Raw genomic sequence first — 19,580 nt, forward strand, 5'->3', positions numbered from 1 at the left:
CAACTGGTGCACCAGGCGAACCTGGGCAAACGCCCTCCTCGCCACAGCCGAAAGATGATGTTCCAATGTCAGCTGTGGATCGAGGAGGACGCCCAAGTTGCCAACCCTCTCTGAGGGGGTCAGTAGTTACCCCCCCCCCCCAAGGTAATGGACGGACAGATGTAATTGTCCTTGGGAGACAAGACCCACAGCCACTCCGTCTTGTCTGGGTTGAATTTGAGTTTGTTGACACCCATCCAGGCCACAACAGCCTCCAGGCACCAGCACATCACTTCCACTGCTTCGTTGACTGGACATGGGGTGGAGATGTATAACTGGGTATCATCGGCATATTAATGATACCTCACCCCATGCCCTTGGATGATCTCACCCAGCGGTTTCATGTCGATATTAAATAGCAGGAGGGAGAGGACCGACCCCTGAGGCACCCCACAAGGGAGAGACCTAGAGGTCGACCTCTGACCCCCCCCCCCCCACTAACACCGACTGCGACCGACCAGAGAGGTAGGAGGAGAACCACTGAAGAACAGTGCCTCCCACTCCCAACCCCTCCAGCTGGCGCAGAAGGATACCATGGTCGATGGTATCGAAAGCCGCTGAGAGGTCAAGAAGCACCAGGACAGGACAAGCCCCTGTCCCGGGCCCGCCAGAGATCATCAACGCGATCAAAGCAGTTTCCGTGCTGTAGCCGGGCCTGAATCCAGACTGCTGAGGACCTAGATAATCGGCTTCTTCCAAGGACCGCTGGAGTTGGAGTGCCACCACCTTCTCAACAACCTTCCCCATAAAGGGAAGGTTGGAGACTGGACGGTAGTTATTAAGCACGGCTGGGTCCAGGGAAGGCTTCTTGAGGAGGGGGCGCACAAGTGCCTCCTTATAAAGGGCCGGAAAGGACCCCCTCCCCAAGGAGGCATTGACAATCTCCTGGGCCCAGCTCTGTGTCACCTCTCGGCTGGCCGAAACCAACCAAGAGGGACACTGATCCAGTAGACAGGTGGCGGAACTCACAGCTCCAATGGCCTTGTCCACTTCATCAGGTGTCACCAAGTCAAACTCCTCCCAGACTGATGGACAAAGACGTTTAGTCCCAGTCACCTCGACTGACTCATTGTCAGCCGATACTGCTATGCAATTGGAGTTGAGATCAGCCCAGATCCAAGTGACTTTATCAGCAAAAAATGAGTTAAATTCCTCGGCACTACCCTGCAAGGGCTCCCCAACTCCCCCCTGATTTAGAAGGGAGCGGGTCACCCTAAACAGAGCGGCCAGGCGGGATTCCGCTGATGCAATCAAGGCGGCATGGTATGCGCATCTTGCCGCCTTGAGAGCCACTTTGTAGGTCTTAATAAAAGCTCTTAGAAGGGTTCGGTCGGATTCAAACTTACTCTTCCTCCATCGCTTCTCTAGACGTCTCTTCTGGCGTTTCAACTCCCGGAGCTCCTCGTTGAACCATGGAGCTCTACGGGGTCTAGTGCCACAGAGAGGTCGCAATGGCGCAATTCGGTCGAGACCCTCCGCTGCAGCCTTGTTCCAGGCTTCAGTAAGAGACTCTGCCGAGCTGTGGACGAGTGAATCTGGTAAAACCCCAAGCGCCCTCTGAAAGCCCTCGGCACCGTTCCCCGTAAGCTGCGCACGTGAGCGCGTGCGCAATCCAAAATACCCCCGCGCGCACCCTTTTCCTCAGTCGCGCACTTCCCATCTCCCTGCCTGCGCGCCCGCCGGCTGCCCCCCACCCGCTCTTCCGCCCCCCCACTTCGCCTCTTTCTCCTCCGCTGCAAGAGAGGCGAAGTGGGCGTTCTCCGGAGGCTGGCGGGTACGTGCGCCGGCTGTCGCACGCTCACACGCACGCTCACATGCTCCACCTCTCTTTCTCCTCTGCTGCAAGAGAGGCGGGGCAGATGTTCTCCGGAGGCTGGCAGGCGCGCGGGCTGGCGCGCGCTCTCCCCATCTCCCTGCCTGCGCGCCCGCCCGGAACATTAAAAGTAAGAGCGAAGGGTTTTCTTATTTTGAATGTTGGCAGGGAGATGAGGAGAGCGCGCGCCAGCCCGCTCGCCCGACATTGTAAATCACTTTCGCCAGCCTCCGGAGAACGAGAGTGAGAGCGTCAGAGCAAGATAGAGAGAGAGTGAGAAAGAGAGTGAGAGAGAAAGGGGGAGGAGAGAGAGATAGCAAGAGAGAGAAGAGAAAGAAAGCAAGAGAGATAGAAAGAAAGAGTGAGTGAGAAAGAAAGAAAGCAATAGAGAGAGAGAAAACAAAAGGCAACGCGCGAGTCTCGGATTCCGAGGGAAGAGGGTGAGGCGATCGGCCGAGAGGCGCCTTAGTTAGGCTCGCTCGGTCGTGGGGTTTTTTGGGTGTGTGTGTGTGTGTGGATTACTGAACCTGAAAGGGACTGTCAGACTAGACAGGATGCTGTGGCGTGCCCTCCTCCCCCCCAGCCTCTTCCTTGGCGTAGAAGCGAGCAAAATGCTCCTTTTAAAGAAAGTGGAAGAAAGAAGAAAGAGGGAGAGAAGATATATGGAGGGAGGGAAAGAAGAGGAAGAGAGGAGGAGGAAGAAAGCAGGAAGGGGGGGAGAACGATAGAGGCGGGGAATGCAAAAGGCAGCCTGAAGACATGGAATGGAAAAGGGGTGCCAGTTTACGATTGATTGATTGAAAATGTTTGGTTTTGAAGATAGTGTTTATAGATGCAGGAAGGACGGTTGGAAGGCAAGAAAGGAAAAACACTATTTTTTTTTTGCTTCAGTTCCCATTCAAACACACACACACACACTATTTTGACCGTCCCCAAGTCAGCCTGCAATGAAATCCCGCGTTAGCCCTCCCTACGTTTCAAGGAAACCTTGGCGGGGCAGTTTGTCCTGCCACCTTTGCCCGTCTTCGGCAGCGCCCTGGACTCATTCGCCCATCGTGTTTAAACTTGTTTGGGAAAGTTGCATCGCCGTCTTTGTTGCATCCTTGTCTTTTCTCTTCTCTTCTCCTCCCCCCACAGCTGCCCAATTACCTTTATAAACTTTCTCTGTTCCCTTAAATTGGAAAGGGGTGTATGTGAGAGAAAGAGGGAGAGAAAGAGAGAGAGCAAGAGGGGGAGAGAGAAAGAGACAGAAATGACTCTTGATTTAAAGCATGTGGTAAAAAGCACCCAAATAATAACAGAGAGAAAAACCCCCAGCTCTGTGTGTGTGTGTGTGTGTGTGTGTGTGTGTGTGTGTGTGTGTGAACTCTTGAACCATTTCCAATAGCTCACCTGTTATTGGAAATGGTTCAAGAGTTCACACACACACACACACACACACAAGGGGGGAGGAGACAGGGATGGAAAAAGAGGAGAAGATAGTAATAAAATAGATTTTGGTTTTGTTTTATTATTAATTTCTTTTAATAAAAAAAGGAATTTTTTCCTTATTTATTTATTTGTTTGTTTGTTTGTTTGTTTATTTATTTATTTATTCTTCTATGCCGCCCAGTCCCAAAGGAACTGTCGCTCAGACACTATACTTTTCCGCCCACACCGGAAAAAAATTAGAGGGAACATTGCCTCAGGGTCCATCAGGCGTCTGGGGCGGAACCTCGTAATCGGTTCTGCCTTCCTGCGGGGGAGGATTGGAGCCAGGAAATCAAGCCGCAGTAGAAAATGGTCTGACCATGACAAAGGCAATGCTTCTAAGCCCCTTAGTCTCAGACCATTATTCAATTGCTCCGAGAGGAATATCATGTTGAGTGTGTGTCCACCCTTGTGAGTTGGACCCTGAACTACTTGAGTCAGGTCCATGGCTGTCATGGTGGCCATGAACTCCTGTGCTAATCCAGAGGAACCGCCAAGTGATGGCAGATTGAAGTCCCCCAGGACAATGAGTCCGGGGAACTCCACCACCAACCCGGCCACCAACTCGAGCAGCATAGGCAGGGCTGTTGACACGCAGCTGGTGGGCAGGTATGTGAGTAACAAGCCCACCTGAACCCCTAAATCCAACTTCACGAGTGACTCACAACCCGCAATCTCAGGGGCAATGAGTCTATGCAGGCAAAGGTTCTCCTTGGCTACAATAGCCACTCCCCCCCTTCTCTGGGGTCAAGGCTGATGCCATATCTGAAACCCGGCTGGGCATATTTCCAAGAGGAACTCCTCCCTCTGGGCCCAGCCAGGTTTCAGTCACACATGCCAGATCGGCCTCCTCATCGAGGATTAAATCCCGGATGAGGAGAGATTTGTTTACTACCGATCTGGCATTGAGCAGCAGCAGCTTGAGCCCAGGGCCCGCATTACACTCGTCACCAGGACCCCGGGTTGAACTCCCGGAACCGGAACAAGGGATCGCTATTAAGCAGCAATCTCTTTTTCCTCCAGAACGGCTAGCCCCGTGACTCCCGCCATATCTACCTCTCCCCAGCAGGACCGGAATATTCTGGCCCTCTGTCACTCCGGAGAAAGATGCCCCCATCCCTCCTGTCCCTCTACCACCAGGTAGGCTAAGTTCTGCATTCAAACTATCCCCATTGTATCCATACATAGCATCCCACCCACCCTGCTCATTCATATCATATAAATTACAATTACCATTTACCTCATCCAAACCATAGTCTGACCCATCCCATCCATTCCGCAAATTAATCCAATCATTCATTCCATTCATTTCATATATGCCTTCCATCCGATCCCAAATATCCATCGCTAAAATTACCCCCTAATAAGTTAGTTACAAATATATAAAAGTTAAAATTAATTAATTAATTAATTAAAATAGGTTTAAAAGGTCAACTGGTCAATTATAAAATTAAACTGAGACAATAATATAAATTAGGATCAATTAATGTAAGATCAGTTCTTAAGTAAGTAGTTCAAAATTCATCAGTCAATCAATCAATCCAGGTCAGGGTGATAATGTCTTTAGTAAATCCTTCTTTAAGATTGCTGTGTTATAAAGTTTGCACACTTATAAAGTTTGCACAGTCTCTATGTTGCATCACCTACAAAGTCATGGAATTGATCATAAACCAAGGTTATCCTAAATCTTTTATCTCCCATTGAAATCATAACCCCTTCTGGAATTAGCCATCCAAATATTATCTTCTGTCTTATTAATTGTGTAGAGAGAAAGTTATATCCTTTTCAAAAAAAATCCCTTATTCTACTAGGAAACTGTCTCAGTATAATTATTTCTTTCCCTTTGAAAATGAGAGTATTCTCTCTTGTGGTGTTGTATACTTAATTAATCTTAGGTTATACCAGGCTATATATCTTATATGAACTTATTTTGGCAGTTTATGCCTACGTGCATAGTTTTATGTGATCTAAACCTCATCCATTTTCTCTATGATCTCTTGTTTTGTCTTGTTTCTTAAACCTGCTATTATCTCTGCCTTTTTTTCAGGAAGGTTTTCGTCCTTGTCTTCTTGCACATTCTGGAATCTTAATTAGATGCTGCTTTTTCAATTCCAGATGTACAATGGCCTCTTCAAGGTCTCTGTTAACTGTCTCTAATCTCCTTTCCGCTCCTTCTAAACTGGTCTATTGGCTCAGTTTTTTCTTCTAATACTTTCGGCAAAGAATTTTTTAATTTTTCTCTCCAATCACAAATACAATTTAAAATACCATCCACATCAAATTGCATTTCAATGAGTAATTTTTGAGATTACGGTATACAAATCCAATGCTACCTCCTTTACTTTCATTCTTGTTTCATTGTTTTACTTGAATTGTTCCCATTTTCTTGTCAGTTTCCCATTCTATCATTCTCCTTCCTGATATTTCATTTCTCCCATATCTTCTCATATCTTCATAGTGTTTATCCATGGATTCCTGCATTTTTAACATGATTTCTTGCAGCCCCGTTAAAGCGGATTGCATATTCTGTCGGTTCATGGTAACACTAGCTTTCTCTCCTATTGTACTATCTATGGGGCATTTACCTGCAGGGGGTGGAGTAGTTACAATTGTTTTTTCCCTGTCTAGATATTTTTACTAGATATTTTTACAATCTCTCAGTCTTCATTGCAATGTACCATATATAATATGCAGATAGAAAAATCAGACAGCATTTTAACTCTTCAATCAATGAGCAGGTTGATATAATCACCTATACTGTTATACTTTATCAATTAATAGTCCCAATACTTATTACTATCTGGTTCTTGGGTGTCTACCACGCATGTGGTGGTGGGGTGGAGCGCATGTGCATGGGGCCATGTCTGCATGCACCGGGGGTAGGGCTTATGTGGAGGGGGGGTAGAATACGCATTGCATTATTATTTGTTGGTTTGTTTAGTCAAGCATGTATAAAATAGCAGATTTAAGTATAAACATGAAATGAATAGAATAAAAGGGGACAGTAGGAATGATGGTGCACTTATGCATACCCCTTACAGAGATCTAAGGAATACATATTTTGAATAGGTCCCTATCATATATAGAATACCAGGAATCCATTGAATTGGCAGCATAAGAAATTTGCACTTGATTTTCAGCAAGGGGTAGCTGAAATGTGTTGCTAAAAGTTTAATTTTTCCATTTGCAAAAAAAAAAAAAAGGCAACAAACACGATTTTCCAAGCAATTGGGAAATTTTATAATAATTATAATAACAGTTAAATTTTATAATAATTATAATAATAATAACTAAGGTGACCAGACGTCCCAGTTTCTGCGGGACAGTCCTGCTTTTTGCCCATTTGTCCCGCATACCGCTGGGTTTTTTAAAAGTCCCACCTTTTTGACATACCAGCCGGCGGTTTAACCGCCGTCTGGAGATTGCATTGGAGCTGCTTGCCGTGCAATCGGGTGGCTTGAACGGATCGGCCGGGAAGCAGCTCAGCTTCCACCCTGGGAGCCTGGAATGGACACGAGGGACGTCGTGGAGGGCCTGGCAGCGACGCTACTGAAGAGGCGCCGACGCCACTGCTCCTCAGCCTGCCTGAGCAGCCGACGCCGAGTTCCCTTACAGGGAGAAGGGAATCCTCGTGGGCAGCTCCCAGAAGCTCCACTTTACACCCAGCAGCAAAGCGTCACCTTTCAAGGTGGCAGGAACAAGGGGAACATCTTCCCCTGAGTTAATCGCAGCGGAGACAGTGGCAGCCGCGGTGGTTTCCCTTCGTGGAGCAGCAGCAGCGGCAGGAACATCACGTCCATGCCCCCCCTGCCGCCACCACCAGTATCTCCGCTGGGACCAGCTAACTCAGGGGCATGTCCCCCTTGTTCTTGCCACCCGGAGGGAGCCGCTCACGAGGAGGATTCCCCTCAGCGCATCCAGTCGCAGAGAAGGCCCACGTTGAACACTGATCGTCCTGCAGGAGGGGGCTTGGGTCCATCAGCCCCCACTCCAATCTCCCGCCTTCGGGAGCATTTCCAGGGTTGAGTTGCCAGCCTCCCACCAGGGGCTACTGGGCTGCCTCGCAACATTCCTAAGCTACAGAGAACTGGACAAAGTACCCCCTCATCACATCTTGGGGGGTGGGGCCCGTCCAGAGGCAGATCGCAGCGCAGAAGAGGCGATCCTGTTTGGCCTGCTGTAAAACTCGGAAATGGTGCAGTTCTGCGTGAAATCGGAGGATAAGCTAAGAAGAAGTGGGGTAGGCTGGTGGCTCATCCCCAGAGAGACAGAGGGAAAGAGAGGGGGGATAGTGAGAGGGGGATGGAATGTGAGATAAAAGGAGAAAGAGAAAAATGAGAAACTGATGGAGGGAAAGAACGGGGGAGAGGAAGAACAAGCAAATTAGATAGAGAAGGGGAGAGAAGGAAAAAGGGAGAGGGAAGAGAAAATCAGAAATGAAAGAGGGTGAGAGAGAAAAGAGAGAAAGATTGAGAGGGGGGGACAAATGAGAGAAGGGGAGAAAGAAAAGGGGAGAGGAAGAGGAAAGAAAAATGAAAGTTAGAGAAATGAGAGCAAAAAGGGGGAGAGAAATGAAAGCAAAAGGGAGAAAGAGGGAGAGGTACACAGAAATCAGAGGGAAAAGAGAGAGAAGTGGAGAGAGAGAGAGAAAGAAAAGGGAAAGAGAAGGAAAGAGGTAGGAAGGAAGGAGGAAGGGAGGGAGGGAAGGAAGGAAAGAAGGGAGACATTTCCCACAGAAAACACCAGGAGCCACAAACCCACCTCCTCATGGCTGGAGAGGTTACTATTACAATGCACACCAAGACAACTAGACACAAGAACAGTTCCCCCCCCCCATGCCATCACTCTGCTAAACAAATAATTCCCTGTCAAACTTTTTACTAATTCTGCACTTCTATTTCTACTAGTTTTTTCTTACCCATTTTCTCCCATTTAGGACTGCAACTTGTTGCTTGTATCCTAAGATTTTTATTAATATTGTTTCTTGATTGCTTATTTGACCCTATGACAATCATTAAGTATTGTATCACATGATTCTTGACAAATGTATCTTTTTCTTTTATGTACACTGAGAGCATCTGCACCAAAACAAATTCCTTTTGTGTCCAATCACACTTGGCCGATAAAGATTTCTATTCTATTCTATTCTATTCCTATTTAATACTACACCATTTGGTTCAGAATACTTTTTTCCTTGTTTTCCTCCTCTAAAATCTAGGAGTGTCTTATACACCGGTGCGTATTATAGACCGAAAAATACAGTAGCAAATTTTTAATCAAGACTAACCCCCACCCCTGCCCCCCAATGGTGTCCCTCTTTAGCAATGTTAAAATCTGGTCACCTTAATAATAAGAGAGTTGGAAGGGACCTTGGAGGTCTTCTAGTCCAATCTCGATTAGGCAGACAATTCTACACTACTCCAGACAGATGGTTATCCAACATCTTCTTTAAAACTTCCAGTGTTGGAACATTCACAGCTTCTGGAGGCCAGCTGTTCCACTGATTAATTGTTCTAACTGTCAGGAAATTTCTCCTTAGTTCTAAGTTACTTCTGTCCTTGTTCAGCTTCCACCCATTGCTTCTTGTTCTACCCTCAGGTGCTTTGGAGAATAGGTTGACTCCTCCTTCTTTGAGGGCTCTTTTATTTGTACCTTTTATGTGTGACAAACTGGATTCATTTCAATGTTCATCATCTATTGTTCAAAATAAACCTATCCATTTCTCTCTCCTTAATTCATTTGATATAATAAAACCTTTTCATAAGTACTTAAAAGGTGTTGCGGCCTGCCGGCAAGGCCTGCATTTCGGAAAGGGAAACTACATTTCCCAAGAGCACTTTCAGGGACTTCTGGTTTGAAAGGAGCCAATCGAAATAGACGTCCGCAGGCGCTATAAAAGGCGACGTCGGAGACGCCCACGTTCTTTCCGTTCTCGGGAGCCGAGAAGCAGGTTAGTTGTGGGTACGTTTTCCCCCCCGTAGCGGGGCGAAGTTTCTCCATCCGTCGCCATCCTCCTTATTTAATTCGAAGCGATGTCCGCTAAGCCGCTTAAATTCATCGTAAGGGACCTCTCCATCCCCGGGAAGAAAATCCCGAAGCTTGCTTCCGACTCTGGGCATTTACTTGCAATTTCTCTCCCACGCGAGATTCCCTAGAAAAGTTGCCGATTAGTTTGTTAATAAAAGTAACGTATGCAAATGTTTTAAGTTCAAACAAACTATGCATTTAAAAGATCGTCTGTGCATAATAATGAAGTATTTTTAATCTCATTTATAAGCCAGGAAGTCTTTTTCAATAAAGCATTATCTAATAAAAATTCTCATCTTCAAGCAAAATTATACAAAATTGAAGGTGATAAAATATAGTAAATATACAGTGTTATCTATATATCAAGCATTTTTTTTATATTTTAAAAACCTACTATATAACCAGGATGAATAAAGAAAGATGGTTTACAAGATCCAGGCAGAAGACAGAACTTCATGGCTTAGAAACCTAAGGGACTGGTCTGGACAAAACTCAGAAACACTTTTTCAAGCAGCTGTTGACAAAAATAGGATTGACAACATGATTACCAATGTCCGATGACTGATATAGCACAAGAAGAAGAAGAAGGGAAAGCTCTTAGGTGCTTCTGCAGTTGCAGTATGATGCTGGAGTATATAACAGGTGGGTGCAAAAAACGTTCAATAATTCTGTAATGTGAGCAACTTAGAAACAGAAGATTGACGCAGAAAAAGACCTCATGGTCCATCTAGTCTGCCCTTATACTATTTCCTGTATTTTATCTTTGGGCGTTGAGGGGGAAGAGACCTTGCAAACAATCAGACAGGAAAACCCCCCTAGTTAATCCAGCAGAAGAAGAAATCTAGTAAGGACCAAATCCTAAGGGATCAGGTTGTGAATAGTGGTGGCAGGAAGTTTGTATTTTCAGACTTGCATGATTCTGTTAAGGTAGCCCTACAATAAGGTATATTTAACTCATCTTGTGTTACCTGTCTGGTTTACCTGACCATTTTTTCCCATGGCCCTATCGAAGCTGCGTCTGTCTTATCTTGTGACTGATGTAGTCAAAAAGGTGCCAAAAATAATGTTTTTCTTTGACGGTCGCTGTTTGGTTTATTCTGCCATAACTCTTCAGCAACATTTTGGAGGAAATACATGTATTTCATATTCAGAGATGGCATTTTGTAGCTTGAATGCAGAGCAGGGGTTATCTGTGACTAGATCTATATTTCCAGTCACAGATAAATTGGGTATGTCTAGTCTAATGAAAAGGACTGAAGTGACAGGATAGAAATATAGAAGACTGACGGCAGAAAAAGACCTCATGGTCCATCTAGTCTGCCATTATACTATTTCCTTTCTTTAAAAAAAATAATCTTTTTTGTTTATTTACACTAAAAAGTGGACAAAACAAGTACAAACAAGAAAAAAATAATAAAAAATATTAATATATATTTCCCAACCTACAAGTTGGCCTTGCTGTTACAGCTTTTTCACTGTTGTTTTCTATATTCATCTATTTACATAAATCTTGGCTGAGTATGTTTCACACTTATATTTGGTATTTTATAGCATAGGAATAATAAAGAGTAACAAGATTGCTTTTTATCAACACTTTTGACTATACTGTAATGTGATTGTTTAAAGTTTTAGATTTTTTTTTGGTCAACCCAATTATACCATCTTTTCCATGTCTGATATTGTCTTTTTGTCGAATTTTCACTGTCAGTTTATCCATTTCAGCAATTTCATAGATTTTATTTATTATATTTAAGGTTGATGGAATATCACTTAATTTCCAGTTTTGCGCAAATATGATTCTTGTGGCAGTAGTTATGTGTATTATTAGGTATCTATCTTCTTTTGCTATTTTTTGCCTGATAATTCCAAGCATATATAGCTCTGGTTTTAATGGAATTTGTAGGTCTGTTATTTGCTCTAGGAGATTTTTAATTTTGGTCCAGTATTTTTGGGCTTCTGGGCAAGTCCACCATGTATGGTAAAAGGTTCCAATTTTCTTTTGGCATTTCCAGCATTTCAGGGATGTGTTTGGAAACATTTTAGAAAGTTGGGCAGGTGGCAAATGCCACCTATAAAACATTTTATAGATATTTTCTTTATATGCAGAAGATGTTGTCAATTTGTAATTAGTAGTCCATATTTTTCCCCACTCATTAATATTAATAGTATAACCGAAATTTTGTGCCCATGCTATCATAGGGCCTTTAACCTGGTCTTCCACCATTTCTACACTGAGAAGTTATATATAAAATTTTGAGACCAGTTTCTCTTCTGGGCCAAATAATAGTGGAGAAAAAGAAGTGAGGAACAATAGGGAGAAAAAAGAGCATTGAGTTCCAACTCACCCTGTTATAGCAAAGTTGAGCATTCATATCAAATCACAACTTTTTTGCTTTTTCATATGAACAAGCCAAAGAACGGTATTCACTTATTTTCCCTACTGGTTCGTCAATGTGATGTGTACATGTTTGCTTCGGTCACATGTATGCCTTCCGCACATGTGCTTGTGCCCGTGGCTTGCACGCATGCATGCGCAAGCTTCAAAATGTGCCTAAATAGGACGGCATAGTGCTGGGGCAGCTAAACCCACAGGTCGCTACTACTGGCTGAATACCACCTCTGGAACAAGCCATTTCTATAAAGATAATAAATTAATAATAATAATAATAATAGATCTATCAATCTAATTCATAAACCCCAACGTCAGAGTTTCATTCTTCTCCATACCAAGCAGGAAGTTCAGAGGCGGGTTCCCTGTGGAACTTGCTCAGTTGTTCAGAAGCTGCCTTGAATAATTTTCATTCGGAGACTTTTTTCAAGTAGTAATTTTATTGAATAGTGACTCCCTAGAAATGTGGGCGTTCATGCTCGTTTATACTTGGGATTTTGAAAACCCCTCATTAAATGCAATCTGACCTCATCCAGATGTTTTATGTTTCAGGTACAGTCTGGAAGTGCTGGATGATCGGAGAAGATGCTCCGAGTCTTCGGAGAAGGGCGGCATACAAGTCCAATAAATAATTATCCTCGTTTCCCTTGTAAATACTGAGGCCAGGAGCTGAAGCCTGCAAGGTACACTGCCCGTTTATAGTCTATATTATACAGAGAGGAGGTGGGATGAAAAGAAAGCAGCAATCCAGACCCTCCCTATCCCTTTCCCATCAGATCCAATTACTGATCTCATGGTCAAAAAAGGAGGCAAAGTAAAAACAAACCGGTCCTAACAGCCTTGCTGGGATAAATCCAGCATTGAACTGGGCTGACTTGAAACAGATAGTTTCAGATATCTTTGCTTTGGCCAAATTGGGTGGTTGTGGCTCCCACTGAGTGAACTTTTTATCTTGGGATCTTGCCATTCTGGCAGGAGGGGAGTGGCTTGGGGCTTTGGCTTTTGGCTTGCGGGGTGGGTGGGTGGGTCCTTTGTTCCTTTCTCTGCTTTGATGTACCTTTGGGGAAGTTGAGAGAAGAGGGAGGAAGAATTTGCCTTTGGGCCATCTGTTTTTTTCTCAACACACATGGGGGGTAGTAGATCTTGGTACCTGGGAACTGCTTGTTATTGCCTTCCCAGCCCAAAGTTCTGAAACCCAGGATTGGCTCAAATATGAACTGGACAGAGGCTTCAAAGCAAAACACCTAAGAATGGATATTTAGGTTCTAAGTAGTGAAAGGATCTTTATGTAGACATGTTATACTTTTTACTTTTACATACATGAGTGCTTAGTGGACAGTGTCAGTTTAATTATACATAATGATAATGTTTACGTTCTCATAGTAATATATATATAAATAGTACAAATCTAAATAAATAAATAGTCTTTTAACTTCTAATATTTACGTGTACATAATAATATAACGTGTGACAATTTACATAATATTTTCCTAATTTCTACCTCTGTTTACTAATCCTTAATACAACAAATCCCACATTAAAACACATTCTCTATCTATCCATTCACCCCTTGCCCTTTTTAGTATTTCAACTCTTGACTTCGGGTCCAATCTCACATGAATGTGGTAACATTTTAGACTGCCTTCCTGCATGTCTCATTTTTAACATCCGCATGGACTGTATTTAATTTACTACTACTTTATGGAAACTTAGTTGTAAAACTGTATATTTGACCAGCAATACTCAAATTTTTTCTACAGGAGAACAGGACGATGCAGTGACCTTCCATTTTCCTTCTGGAGAAAGCCCATCTGGTGGAATGGACAACTCAGCAAACGACAGCAATGTAATATGAATGCTTCCCATTGATCGTAGATCTGTATGACATAATGCAACATCCAGTAGCCCACCCTTTAGATAACTCTGAACATGCAGCATGTGAGATCCAAGCCACTTCTGCCTTGTCTATGATGAAACGTTTTTCTAATGGTGACAGCTGGATGAATCCTGCGGATATGGGGCTGAGATAAGGCTGGGGTGTTGGTGGCGTTGTTTTGTTAATAGAAATCAAAATTTTGGATCTCTTCTTTGTTTCTAACCTAGTGTTCCGAAATGCAGGGAGGGGATACTTGGGGCATACGGGGTGGGATAGTGTAGTAGAAGTAGTTGTGGGGGGCAATGAAAAAAAAATACTTGGGATAAACAGTTAGGTCCCACAGAGTGGATCTTCTCCGGGTCCCGTCAACTAAGCAATGTCGCCTGGCGGGACCCAGGGGAAGAGCCTTCTCTGTGGCGGCCCCGGCCCTCTGGAACCAACTCCCCCCAGAGATTAGAACTGCCCCCACCCTCCTTGCCTTTTGTAAACAACTTAAAACCCTCCTCTGCCGCCAGGCATGGGGGAATTGAGATCCTCTTTCCCCCTAGGCCTTTACAATTCTATGCATAGTATGTATGTATGTATGTTTGGTTATTATATTAATTGATTTTTAATCATCAATACCAAATTACTATTGTACACTGTTTTATTATCGCTGTTAGCCGCCCCGAGTCTCTGGAGAGGGGCGGCATACAAATCCAATAAATAAATAAATAAATAATAATTTCAATATATATATACTTTTGCAGGTCTTGAGAGATTTCCTGGGAATTTGCTACAGGCGTGCTGAAAAAGCCAAGGGCTTGCTGTGGATGCGGAGGTGGACAGGACTGGCAAAAATTTCTGAAATTTCTTAAAAAGCTGTCTGATCATAGTTACTTCTTTTTTCAGTTGTATCGAATTAAAAGAATTGTGTCCTTTTTTTTACCCCCAGTGTTGTGCATTCTTGTTCTTTATACACACACACATACCTTGACATAAATGTATCCCAGAATCACCACTGATTGATACACTAACATGGGTTAATCCTGGCAACCAGCTCTGGCTTGTATACTGCTCAAAATAAATAAAGGGAACACTCAAAGAACACACCCTAGATCTGAATGAATGAAATATTCTCATTTGAATACTTTGTTCTGTACAAAGTTGAATGTGCACAACAGCATGTGAAATTGATTGTCAATCAGTGTTGATTTACTTGGAGTTATATTGTATTATTTAAGGGTTCCCTTTATTTTTTTGAGAAGTATTTAAGATGGCAAAGTTTTACCTAATGCATTTCAACTATTCATTGAAATGGATTCAGAAGGCAGACGATCTAATGCCTGGATGTGCTTGAAACAAGATTGACGGCAGAAAAAGACCTCATGGTCCATCTAGTCTACCCTTGTACTATTTCCTGTATTTTATTTTAGGATGGATGGATGTTTATCTCAGGCATGTTTAAATTCAATTACTGTAGACTTACCAACCACGTCTTCTGGAAGTTTGTTCCAAGCATCTACTATTCTTTCAGTAAAATAATACTTTCTCACGTTGCTTCTGATCTTTCTTCCAACTAACCTCAGATTGTGCCCCCTTGCTTACTTTGAACATTTCTTCTGTGCCTCAATTTGAATGAAGGAGTCATTTAAAAAAAAATAAAAATAAAGGCACACTTGAAGAGCTTTATCTCTTGTAAGCAAGGGTCATTTTAGAGGTGAGATAAGCAGTGCATAGTTTAGGTGGCTAAATGGCTGGTCTCTCGCAGATAGCTTATATAATTACAGGAGATCCTTGATTTGCAACATTTCATTTAGTGACTGAAGTTCCAGTTGCAGTGAGAAAAAGTGACCTATGACTTTCATACTTGTGCCATCCCTGTGGTCATGTGATCCAAATTTGGACCCTTGGCAAATGATTCATTATGGTTGCATTGTCCTGGAATCGTCTTTTGTGACTTGACAACAAATCCGAACTCACAACAATCTACACACACATTATTTATTTATTGGATTTGTATACCGCCCCTCTCCGAGGATTTGGGGCAGCTCACAACATATCAAACAACATAACAATACATCTAAGAGTCCAATTAATATGTCTAAAAAAGACTTAAAAGCCTTAAAAAACATTCATCACCATTCGCTCGACATAACATACTCAATATATGTGTGTGACATGTTTTTGCTGAATTTGAAAATTAAGTCAGACTAGGATAGATCTATTTCGGCCTTGTTCTGACCTCATCAGGCAGAAAACACACACACACGAAAAGTAATGTCTGCTGAAATCTATTCTCTAGATTAGGGGTCTCCAAACTTGCAAGCGTGCCAAGGAGAAGACCTGTTTAGCGATCAGCTTCTTATCAAGCCGATCGTGCAAAATTGGCGTATTGCCCAGACCCCACCCTCAGGGCAGGTGTGTGGGTCGGAAAAAAGCTGCCGAAGCTGTAACCAGCTCCGGTGATAGGTAGTCACGATGAGGGCTCGAATGGCTAGAGGACGCTGGCAATGGAGATCCTGCTGTAACCAGTAAGGATCCCTCGCTAGGCTTAAGGCCTGCGAGGAGCTTCGAGGCAGCCCTAAGGGCCGAAGGAGCAAGCAAAACCTGGGTAGGGAAGGCCTAGGGCCCTGCCCACCCAGCAGTGGGACTTGACCGAGGGTCGCTCCGCCCCACTGCCCCCTCAGGACTGAATTACACAATTTAGAATGCCCAATAATTAATTTACACCTATCTATAATCTTTACTAACCTAATTAAGGAGTCACTAGCAGGAATGGTTGTGCTGCCATGAGGTGTCTCTGTTAGAGGAGTCAGAAAAACTGGGCCAATGGTCGATTCCAGTGATTTTATACTTTTCTGACTCAGACACGCCTCTGACAAGCGAGTAGAACCCATCCTGAATGGTGGCTCCTCTCCATGGAGAATATTTCATTCATTCAGATCTAGGATGTGTTATTTGAGTGTTCCCTTTATTTCCCTTTACAGTATTTCTTTGAGCAGTATATTTTGAAATGGATTGTATCCAATTTCTATACACATGCAAATCTACCAAGTGACATTCCCGTTTTTAAAGATAATTTCATTCTTCAGAGAGATTTCAAATCCTGCAGAAGTACTACATTTTAAAAATGTAGGTATCTTGGAAAGCTTTTGAACAAGGAACTGGAGACTGGATTGTAAGTCTAGTTGTGTAGGGTATTCTGTTGCGAGTGGAGGAGTGGAGAGCTCTTCTAGTAAAGTATCTCTGGACATTTTCCAGAGTGTTTATATCTGAAATGTGATGTGGGTTCCAGACAGATGAGATGTTTCCTGGTCTTTTGACAATTTTATTAGTTACCTAAGCACTATGAGCTTTGAGGCAGCAACGAAGTTACTGCAAACAAAGGCCTTGCAGCTGGGGACACGTCTTGCTGCGGGGGAAAATAATGGATCGATATTATCATGCTGAAAATACCCAAATCTCTGTGGGTGTGTTTGTGGGTGTGTGTCTGTGGGTGTGGGTGTCGGGGCTGGAGGGGTCGGGGAAAGAGAAAGGAAGGCAATCATGCACATGGCAATGTCCACAAAGGCTGGGCCTGAACAATGAAAGGGATAAGAAATTATGCTCAGTTTGCATCCAGGTCCCTTCTGGTGTAAAATGAGGCGTGGCACCATTTGGGATATTAATTACTTAAGGCCCCAGCGGGCACGGATCAAAACAGACCAAAAACACACACGCCCCATGCACAAAGATACAGATGGCTGCCACCCCAAGCATACTTGCATAGATGGTACAATGTGGAGAAGGGGTTAGTTACTTCCGGAAGAAGAGAAAGACGAATTGCTCCCAGCTGGGAATCTCAAAAACGAGGCTCGGAGAAATCACTTTTGTTAACAAAAAAATAAGCTTGCGACATTCCTTCTTCTATCAACCCTTTATCCAAGGGCTAAATTGCAGGACTTTATTAAGAAAACTGTGTTTCCTAAATAAAATATAAAGCAGCCTAAAGCACCCCCATCTGGTTTGGCATAACATATCAAGCCCAGAACTAAGGTTTACAAAATGACAAGGACACATTAAGTCCAAACAAAAGATATTCGATGAAAGGAATCACCCAGACTAAAGATTTCTTCCTTGATTTCTATTTTTAGGGTGAAGCTATGGTCAGCCAGTGGTAGCTCTTCTTCTCTGCATTTGGGTTCAAGTTCTCATCTTTCAACTGTTTCCCCGAAAATAAGACCCTGTATTATATACTGCTCAAAAAAATTAAGGGAACACTCAATAACACATCCTAGATCTCAATGAAAGAAATATTCTCATTGAATACTTTGTTCTGTACAAAGTTGAATGTGCACAACAGCATGTGAAATTGACTGTCAATCAGTGTTGCTTCCTAAGTGGACAGTTTGATTTCACAGAAGTTTGATTTACTTGGAATTATATTGTGTTGTTTAAATGTTCCCTTTATTTTTTTTGAGCAGTGTATATTGCCATTCAGTCAAAAAAGCCCAATTGGGCTTATTATTATTACTAGACAATTCAATGGGAGAAGCCAGATTTGCTTAAGGACTGTATGATTCACTTAACAACTGCCATTTCACTTAATAATGGTGTAAAAAAAGGTCATAAAATGGAGCAAAAGAATTGCCTTACTTAGCAATGGAGATTCAGAGCTCAACTGTGGCTGAAAGTTCAGGACTACCTGTTGTATATTATCTTTTTCTACAGTTAACTTGTGTGCCAGCAAGGTAAATTTTGGCTCCCACAGAGACTCTGGGAGAGTGTTTTTGGCTTCCCAAGAGCCTGGGGGGGGGGAGGACATTTTTACCCTCCCCCGGCTCCACGGAAGTCTTCGGAGCCTGGGGAGGGCGAAACATGAGCCTACTGGATCCACCAGAAGGCGGGAAACAGGCCATTTCCAGCCTCCAGACGGTCTCCAGGGGACTGGGGAGGAGCTGTTTTCACCCTCCCCAGGCATTGAATTATGGGTGTGGGCACTCACACATGCGAGATAGTGTGTGTGCATGCTCTTTCGGCACCCAAGGAATAAAGGTTCACCATCACTGCCCTAGGATAAGGAGGGGCTGGGCCTTGGTCTTCATCTGAACCCCCTCTCTCTTATTCTACCTCCCTTCTGCTATGTCCAACCTAATTTTGCCCCTCCCCAGTTTCCCCCACAGCCAACGGAGTCATCCTCCCACTCTCTGTCCGCTGTTTATCTTCCATTTCAAATTCAGACTCCAAGAGGGGCATGACACTGGGGATTTTAATCTGCATCTGTCCTTTTGGAAACGTCAGCCATCTTGCCTGGACTAGCACACCTATGTTCTAACTTTGGATAAAACTGGGATTATCTATTCCACTGTGACCATCAGCACTAATTTCAGCTTCAGATAACTAACAACCTTGTATCCCAAAGGTGCTTTTTCAAGAGACAACTGGACTCTTTCTTTGAAGACGTTTCTCTTCTCATCCAAGAAGCTTCCTCAGAGTCTTCAGAGCTGAAGAAGCTTCTTGGATGAGAAGTGAAACATCTTCAAAGAAAAAAAGTTCAGTTGCACCCTGAAAAGACACCTTTGGGACAACCATGACTTAACAACTTTGTGAAATCTTTCTGGGTATGTAACACATCAGGATTGCAACTGCAGAAGTTCATAAAACGGCTGGGGAATGAGGATCTTCACTCAGTGGTGAAGTTCACACATTTTTAAGTGGCCTTGATTGAGAAGCACTGTTTTAAGGTGTTGGTTAGACTAGTGTTTCCCAACCTTGGCAACTTGAAGATATTTGGACTTCAACTCCCAGAATTCTCCAGCCAGCATTGGCTGGCTGGGGAATACTGGGAATTGAAGTCCAGATATCTTCAAGTTGCCAAGGTTGGGAAACACTAGGTTAGATTGATGCCAAAGCAACAATTTTCACAATGTTAGTTAATTAAAAAGTGTTCCTTTGTGGAACTATCCAGGGTTCTGAAAATGCTTTATTTTTCAGTACCAGAAGCC

The 19,580-nt window shown here is 43.5% G+C and overlaps 1 long non-coding RNA gene and 2 other non-coding genes across 6 annotated transcripts; all 3 read left to right on the forward strand.

Moving 5' to 3' along the window:
- Nucleotides 1-9,238: 9,238 nt before the first annotated feature.
- On the forward strand, nucleotides 9,239-14,541 carry LOC139173841 (uncharacterized). 4 transcript variants are annotated; one of them, XR_011560243.1, is made up of 5 exons: nucleotides 9,239-9,272; nucleotides 9,755-9,991; nucleotides 12,291-12,421; nucleotides 13,499-13,584; nucleotides 14,364-14,541. It is a non-coding gene; the product is annotated as an uncharacterized lncRNA (long non-coding RNA). The 4 variants fall into 4 exon arrangements; XR_011560244.1 differs by having other exon boundaries at nucleotides 9,255-9,283; XR_011560245.1 differs by lacking the exon at nucleotides 9,239-9,272 and adding an exon at nucleotides 9,365-9,381.
- LOC139174572 (small nucleolar RNA SNORA16B/SNORA16A family) lies at nucleotides 10,345-10,487 on the forward strand. Its single transcript, XR_011560380.1, has one exon. It is a non-coding gene; the product is annotated as a small nucleolar RNA SNORA16B/SNORA16A family (small nucleolar RNA).
- Nucleotides 13,698-13,771, forward strand: LOC139174578 (small nucleolar RNA SNORD99). The gene has a single exon (XR_011560387.1). It is a non-coding gene; the product is annotated as a small nucleolar RNA SNORD99 (small nucleolar RNA).
- Nucleotides 14,542-19,580: the final 5,039 nt, after the last annotated feature.

This window comes from Erythrolamprus reginae, chromosome 11 (assembly GCF_031021105.1).
Source record: "Erythrolamprus reginae isolate rEryReg1 chromosome 11, rEryReg1.hap1, whole genome shotgun sequence".
In the NCBI taxonomy this organism is placed as follows: domain Eukaryota; kingdom Metazoa; phylum Chordata; class Lepidosauria; order Squamata; family Dipsadidae; genus Erythrolamprus; species Erythrolamprus reginae.